The sequence below is a fragment of the Elephantulus edwardii genome, unplaced genomic scaffold (genome assembly GCF_000299155.1).
Source record: "Elephantulus edwardii isolate Elephantulus edwardi_28Jun2011 unplaced genomic scaffold, EleEdw1.0 scaffold00096, whole genome shotgun sequence".
NCBI classification, from domain to species: domain Eukaryota; kingdom Metazoa; phylum Chordata; class Mammalia; order Macroscelidea; family Macroscelididae; genus Elephantulus; species Elephantulus edwardii.
Window position 1 is genome coordinate 12,144,309 of NW_006399846.1, and position 8,052 is coordinate 12,152,360.

An 8,052-nucleotide genomic window follows, 5' to 3' on the forward strand; every position below is an offset into this window, starting at 1 on the left:
AAGGACACACTGACAAAGAAGATTAATCAGAACTGGCTTTGACAAGCACTGTGGCATTTGGACAAGAACAAACTGGGAGGAGGGTAGAGAGAATGGTGCAGCGGTGAATGAATGGAAACCCAAAATCTCTGTAAATGTTTATGAAAATTAATAAAATATAATTATAGAAAAAAGAGAGATGCAAATCAAAACAACTATGAGATATCATCTCACCCCAGTAAGAATAGCAAAATTCAACAGAGCAGTCCTCACCTTTTTTAAAGTACTCTTTGTAATCCCTCCCTGTGATTCGTATTTCCATTTACCCTCTGTCCTATCCCTTCTTGCCTCCTAAGCTTTCTCTTTGGGCCAAATACTGCCCTTTTGATCTTGTAGAATTGATCATTCTAAGGAGTGAGTACCTCCTCAGTGTTATTAGTCACTTCACAGGTTTGAGCCCCTGGAGTGAATTCAGTTCTAGGCAAACTTCATAATATTCGTCATTAAATAATTTTATAAACTTACTATGATCAATTCAAAGGAAAGCCTTCATCAAGCCATTTGAGGGACAACAGTTCATTCTGGTTACTCCAAGGCTTTTCTAATCCCTGATTTGAATCCAAGTTTTAAAGACCCTGGCCCACTTGCTTCCCACAGACCACCCCATGGATGAGCACTGACACATACTTTTAGGGGCAGAAGCAGCTGCGGGAACAAGGTGGGGAGGAAGTTCCCCTCCCTCTGATTAAGTTTCCTCCACTCAGTCAGGTTGATCTCTTGTCTGTTCCTAGCATTTGATCATCTCTTTGAAACCAGGTTAATTACTTTTTTTTTTCACTTGTTCAGATAACAGTATGGTATCATCTTCAAAGGCCAAATATCTGGAAGAGAAACAAGATGACATCTAATAATTGACTGGCTTCTGCCACTGGTTAATCATTTGGATGCATTAACCTAGGGGTCTGTTATTAGGAAGTTCAAAGTTTTAATTAGAAAGGGTAGGGAGATTTGTGAATTAAGAAGAGCTTAGAAGTTGTTCTTCATTTTCTCTGTGAACATTCTAGTGTGTAAGAAAAAATAAAAAAGGCGAGAAAGTATCTGACCCAGGGGTATTGCATTTGTTTGTATTTTAGGTTGTTTTCATTTCAAATCAAGGCTCAGTTTCCACCAAAGATCAAACGGCAGGTCCTCTGCTCCCTTTGAAGAGTTACCTTTAACTCTGAAAGGACCCCAACTCACAGCAACAGCATAGGAAGGAAGCTGGTTTGCAATAAATTGTCCTGTCTGTGGACCTGGAAAATTTAGCTAGAGAACAAAACTGGTGCTTTCCGGGAAACTTCTCTGTGATGTTCTAAAAGCTGGCACTGGAAAGTTTAGTGCCCTATGCTGTCCTAAAGGAGTCCTCGTGGCGCCGTGCATCCTGCTACCAGAAAGGCCAACAAAGTGAAGGCACCAGCTGCTCCTTGAGAAAAAGTTTGGTAGTTGCTCTCATAAAGGTTTACAGCCTCCAAGAGAGCAGATGGAGTATGGCTATGAGGTGGAATCAACTAGAGAGTAGAGCTTTAGTGGTTTTGTTATTTTGGGAGGATTAAGTTTTTTTGGGTTTTGTGAGTTTTTTACCTAACCCCACAAAGGGAAAGAGCTTCACAAATGTACAGACACATCTCATTTTATTGCACACCAATTTATTGCACTTTGCAGACATTATATTCTTTACAAATTGAAGATTTATAGCAAGTCTGCATCAAGCAAGTCTACACGTCCCATTTTTCCAAAAGCATGTGCTTATTCTGTCTCTTTGTGCCACATGTTGGTAATTCTTGCAATATTTCAAACTTGTTAATGATGCTATTGTACACTTAATAGACTAGAGAACTAAACCAAATACATTGCTAAGGAATTGATTCTGAGCTGTCAGATTTAAAAGGCTGTAAATCTTGATAGACTCAAACTGCCCATCTTTCTTCCATAGAACAGCTAGTGGATTTCACCTGCTGACCTTTGGATTAATATCATGGCACAGAGGCAACAATGCCACCATGAGTCCTTTAAGAGGCTGTTACAAAGAAAGTGCAAAACCACACAATGTATATAAATTTTGTATCCAAACCAATAAAAGTTATTTTTAAAAATTATTTTATTATTTATGCATGTGTATACCATCAAATTGGATCTGACTGGTACAGGGGGAAACTGTCCCTCCTCCTCCAGCAGAGCATCTGGTGGATTCGAACCATGTACCTCTGGGACTGCAGTGCAGCTTCTTGCCACTAGGCCACCAGAGCTCCCGTAATAAAAATATTTTTTTTTAAAAAAGAACAACACCTCCAATTCATTACTATGAATGGGACTCTAGCCATAGCTGACCCTCCAGTGAGTTTCTGGAGGCTTTAAAGCACAGAAGATTGCCCATCTTTTCCTGTGGAGCTGCTGAGGGGTTCTAACCACCAGAAAAGCACTGCCTTTGGGTTAGCAGTGCAACCTCCTACAGGTTATGCCAGCAAAATTTGTATTCTAAATATAATTTTCAAATGCACTGAGAAAACAATTCATGTAACCGGCTTTATTGCATTACCCACTTTATTATAGTGATCTGGAAACAAAGTCCCAATATCCCCAAGACCAGTACAGAAATTAAAGTTTATTAGTGGTCGTTAGGGGAGAGAGAGGAAGAAAGAGGGAGTCAGGGCTTAGAGTGCACTGAGTATATCTGTTAAGGGTGATGGGAAAATGTGGACTTGGACAGTGGAGATGGTTAAGCAGGACGGTGAATATAGTCAATTTCAGGAGATTGTACTTGCAAAAAAAATTGAAATTGCAAATGTTTTATTGTTGTTAGGTGCCATCGAGTTGATTGACTCATAGCAACTTTATGAATGGCAGCTTGGGAGCTCACGCTGTCCTATGTCATTGTTAACCATCCCTGATAAGCTCAAACCTATTGTTACAGTCCTTGTGTCAATCTGTTTTGTTGAGGGTCTTCCTCTCTCTCTCTGCACCTCCACCTTTTCCAGTATGATGCCCTTTTCCAAAGACTGACCGCTCCCGATAATATGCATCAAAGTTTCATCTTCTTTGCCTCTATGGAGCACCCTGGTTGCATCCTCTTCAAGATAGACTTATTTGTTCTTTTGGCAGTCCATGGGATATTCAGTATTCTTCTCCAACACCATAATGCCATAATGCAAAGGCATGTTGACAGAAGATCATATTCTTGTCTAGCTTCTCTGCTGATAGGAAGCACCAGTGATTGATCTATTACTGTGTATAAGTTATCCAAAACTTAACTGCTTAAAACAATGAATATTCATTATTTCACCATTTCTAAGGACTAGGAAGCCAGGCAAGACTTGTATTCAGGATATCAGCCAGAGTAGTGACTTAATCTTTCATGTTGTATCATACCACTTTTGTCTCTTGTGTCAACAGATTGGAGGCACAGAAAGAAGAGGTAGGTAATTCACCTCCTTGCCTTTCAACTTGTTCTTACAGAGCCAGCCTGACCTTTCTCAGCAGACAGCTCTGTTGGGTTTCAGGCACCTGGGTTCCAGCAGAAGAAATAACAGAAAGGGGAACACTGTTTTGTTACTGAATTGTGGCCTAAGCGGTGACACCAGTCTCTTTTCATTCTTCCTCTCTTGTTTGTATCTTCTTTATCTCTTCCCCATGTCTAAGTTACCATGCCTTCTTTGCTTTAGAATGTGTAATGTAACATTGATCATGTTTGTGCATTCATTGTTCCAGTAAAAATGTAGTTATATTTCATGGCATGAAGTTTTTAATGTTATTCAGTACTGGGACACAGATTTTCTTTATTTGGCCAGAATATTATTTCGCAAATAAAAATATGCCCTATGTGGAAAATAGCCATATAATTTATCATCAAAATGAATGTACTTGGAGGATCTTCCCTGTATAGGGACCACTGAGCATGTCCCACTGAATGGAGTAACTGACCACCTGGGGAAGGCAGATTTAGTGTTTCTAGATTTCTCAATTTTTTCAAAGAAAAAAATGTATTTCTGTGCATCATGCCCTAATTGCTTAAGCTTGCTAATGGTTCAGGAGAATTGTACCAATGAATGAGGAGACACACTTGAAGCAGATTGCTTGAGTTCCAACCCTGGATCTTGCACATACTCACTGTGTTCCATGAACAAACCATCTATCTTCTTTGTGCTTAAGTCTTCTCATCTGTTAGATAGGGTTAATAGTAGTACACACTTTCAGATTAAGTGAGTTTGTTAAATAAAGTATATGTTTAAATTTTAGTACAGGCCATAAAAAGCACATCAGAGCCAATATTCAACTCTTGGGCCACTTGCTTGCAAACTCTCGCATAAATTGTTGTTATATGCTGTCAGGTCAAATGTGATTCATACAGACCCTATGAACAGCAGTTCTGGACCTTGTCCTATCCTGTGCCTTCCCTACCATTCCAACACGCTTAAGCCCATTGTTACAGTCACTTTGTCAATTCATTCTGTTTGGGGTCTTCCTCTATTATGCTGACCCTCCACCCTTTCAAGTATGATGTCCTTCTCCAGGGACTGGTCCTGCTAATAACATGCCCAAAGTACGTGAGGCTGAATTTCACTATCGTTACCTCCAAGGAGCACCCTGGTCTCACCTTCTCCAAGACCAACCTGTTTGCTCTCTTGGAAGTCCATGATATTGTCAGTACTCTTCTCCAACATCACAACTCAAAGCCATAGATTTCCTCTCTCATCCTTAGTCGTTGTCCAACTTTCAGGTGCATAGCGAGCAGTTGAGAAGACCAACACTTGGATCAGGCACACCTTAGTATTTAAACAGGTTTCATTACTCTTTAGTACTCTGTAAAGGTCCTTGACAGATTTTCCCAATGCAACTTGTCTTTTGATTTCTTGACTGCTGTTACCAAGGGTGTTGACTGTGGATCCAAGTAAGATGAAATCATTGACAACTTTAATCTTTCCTCTGTCTGTCATGTTGTTGACTATTAGCCCAGTTGTGAGGATTTTTGTTTTCTGAATGTTTAAAATTGTACTAGAGAGTCAAGACATTGAAACAAAGGGAAGAAATGGCAGAGTTACAGAACAGAACAGAAGATTTCAAAGAGTACCTCAAGAAGACAAAGCAAATTATTATAACAAAATGGGCAAAGAGCTGGAGTCAGAAAATTAGCAAAGAACTTGCTTGGCATTTCTCAAGCTGAAAGACCTGAAGAACAAATTCAAGCCTTGAGTTTCAATATTGAATACTGCAGTTTTGTCACAGGCAATATTTTGAGTGATCTGGGAAGCATCAAAAGAAGATAGGGGAGAGGGGGCAAGAAGATGGAAAGAATACACAGATGTCCACAAGATATTATATATGTAAATGTATACAATATATTGGTCCTGCTCTCTCACCCTTTGAACATATGCTCAAGTTGTAACTTCTGATCATAAAGAACAGCTCCTCCCTTGAGAAGGCCCTCTGCAGCCTCGAGCACTCCCTGCAGATCCTGACCTCTTCTCTTCTGTTCATCCCTGCACCTGACTCCTGCTCTGCACCTGCTTTCAATGAAGCCCCATAATTCCCTTGGCTAGTCCAGTCCATCTGGTTAAACCACCTATTTAGGCCTCTGCTCCAAGCAATTCACATACCTGTCACCATGTTCCCGTGATGCCTGAAAAGTTGATACAAAGGGGGACCAGCATAGATCATGTGTTTCATGCTCAGCTGTGTTTCTAGTATGTGATGGAACTTGATCTAGATTCTGTGTTCAGTCAGAATGGCTCAGTCAAGGACTCTTAAAAAAACTTAGTAACTATTCCTCCACCCTCCACCCATCTGACAGTTTTGTTGTACCGTGATGGTTTATGTGTTGCTAAAATGCTAAGAGTCATACCCCCAGTCTTGCAAATAAGGGCAGGGTATAGGTTCAATCTAGGCTCTAATGCATACCTATGTGACCTTAGTTACATACCTAACTATAAATAGAGGCATAACAGAATCTGCCTTACAGAAGTGTTGCCAGTTATAAAGTGTCACCTACTTGGAATAGGATCCCTTAAGTTACAGTGCATATTTGAGATCTAGTTTTGCCATTTCTTTCTTTTAAATCCATTTTCGATTTCCCCTTCCTATATAAGGAGCTCTGTGGGCCTACTAGATAAGAGATTGCATTGCAAACTCAAAAGCAACTAGTTCAAATCTGCCAACTGCTCTGCAGGAGATAAAAGGGCAATCTCATCTCGTAGGATTTATTGCCTCTGACAACTCTCTAGAGGGTCAGCTATGAGTTGGTTCCCATTTGACAGCACATAACCACAAAATTCATTCAGTCAGAGAAACTCCCCTGATCTGTCTCTTACCTACCCAAGCTGAATTCCTGACACAATCTTCCAATTTTCCCTGATCCCAAGTCAGTTCTAAAAACTTCAGAGGCAACTTCTCTTCTACGTTCAGCTTTATATGTGTAAGGTTAATCCCTCTTCACTACCTTCCTCTTTCACTAATGTACTTTTTCTGTTCTTATACTGCCTCCAAGTTGTCTGTGGCTCTGTGCCCAATTCCTTTGAAGACTCTTTTCAAGACTTCTCATAAGCCTTAGCCTCCTCCTCAGTAATTCTCAAGAGCCACACCAGTATCCATTCTGGTTGATCATTTTACTGTTTTTCCATCCTTGGACCCTTGTTCATTGTTTCCTGACTCAATATACCTCCCCACTCTCTCTCTATTGATGCAAACAATGTCCCTATTTTAAGTTCCAGGTCAAACCCTATCTTCCATGAAGGCTTCTTCTATCATTCTAACTCGACTCAATTCAACCTATACTTACTGAGAAAAATTTTTATGTAAGGAATCATGATAAAGGAGGCAATAATGTTAGGCAAATTTTGAAGCTTGAGTCTCTCTAACTAGCATATTTTTTACAAAGTAAAAAGGAGCATTTGAACTGGAATTCTAAAGAAAGGATTTTTCCAGGATGAAGTGATAAATAAAAACATAGCAGATCTATTAGTCTTAGCAGTCTTTAGCTATTTTTTAGGACATGTTCCACCCTTGTTCAATGCAAATAAGAAAGGATAGCAAATGCCCTTTTCTGCTAGGAGACTTTGTCCTCATTGGTTATAAATGACACTTGGCCTATGTTGCCAACCAGATTTTCTTTCTTAGGAGTTGGGCTCATAGATACTGGTTAGTCTCTAAATCCACAACCAAGAAATGTAGGACAATAACCCACTACCATGTGCCCAACATGCAGGGGAGTTGAAGAATGGAACAAATGCTTAGGGAAGCAGAGAAGAGGCCATCTGGCCACAAGGAGAGCCAGCCAAGGAAAGACACAGCCATGCCACCTCATGTTTCCCAGCCAAAGTTCTGATTCTTTGCAAATCTTCACTAGATGTTCTGCTTGTAGGTTTTATGAGATTTCCTCATATTCCTATCATTTAAAGACGCAAGACCTAACAATTGTAATTTACAAAAAGAAGCTGAATCTGAGATGCCCCCTTTGACCATAGTAGAGGGTGGGAAGTACTTAGACAACAGGCTAGAAAGACAGGCTGTTGTAGATACATTATGCAGGGTCTTGACTGCCATATATAGAAGTTTAGATTTAAATCTTTAGAAAGGCCTATTGAGGTTGGTTTTTTAAATTTTATTTTATTAATTTTAATGAACATTTACAGAAATTTTGGATTTTCATTCATTCATTTTGCACCTATTGAGGTTTTGTGAAAATGAATAATTAAAAGTTCCAAAGGTGGATTTCAGAAGGTTGAATTCAAATGGACATAACTTTGAAACATAGCTAGTAAATTATAACATTTGCCAGTTACACAACTTTTTATATAATTAATCATCTAACTCTAAATGCATAACCTTAGCTTATGCATTTGTTAGATGAGTTAAAATTTAGCACAAGATTTCTACTAATGAATAGTATAAAATAATAACAAGTATGTAAAAACTGGAGCTTTGGTAGCCTCGTGGTAAGAAGCTGCACTGCAATCCCGAAGGCTTGCAGTTCAAGGCCACCAGCTGCTCCGTCTGAGAAGGACAGGCAATCTCCTCCTAGGCAATTAACTGCCTCTGAAAACC

General features: G+C 39.6%; 1 pseudogene; it reads left to right on the forward strand.

Annotated features, from left to right (window-relative positions):
- The window catches only part of LOC102852117, a 3,837-nt pseudogene extending 3,456 nt beyond the window's left edge, over window positions 1-381 (forward strand).
- Window positions 382-8,052: the final 7,671 nt, after the last annotated feature.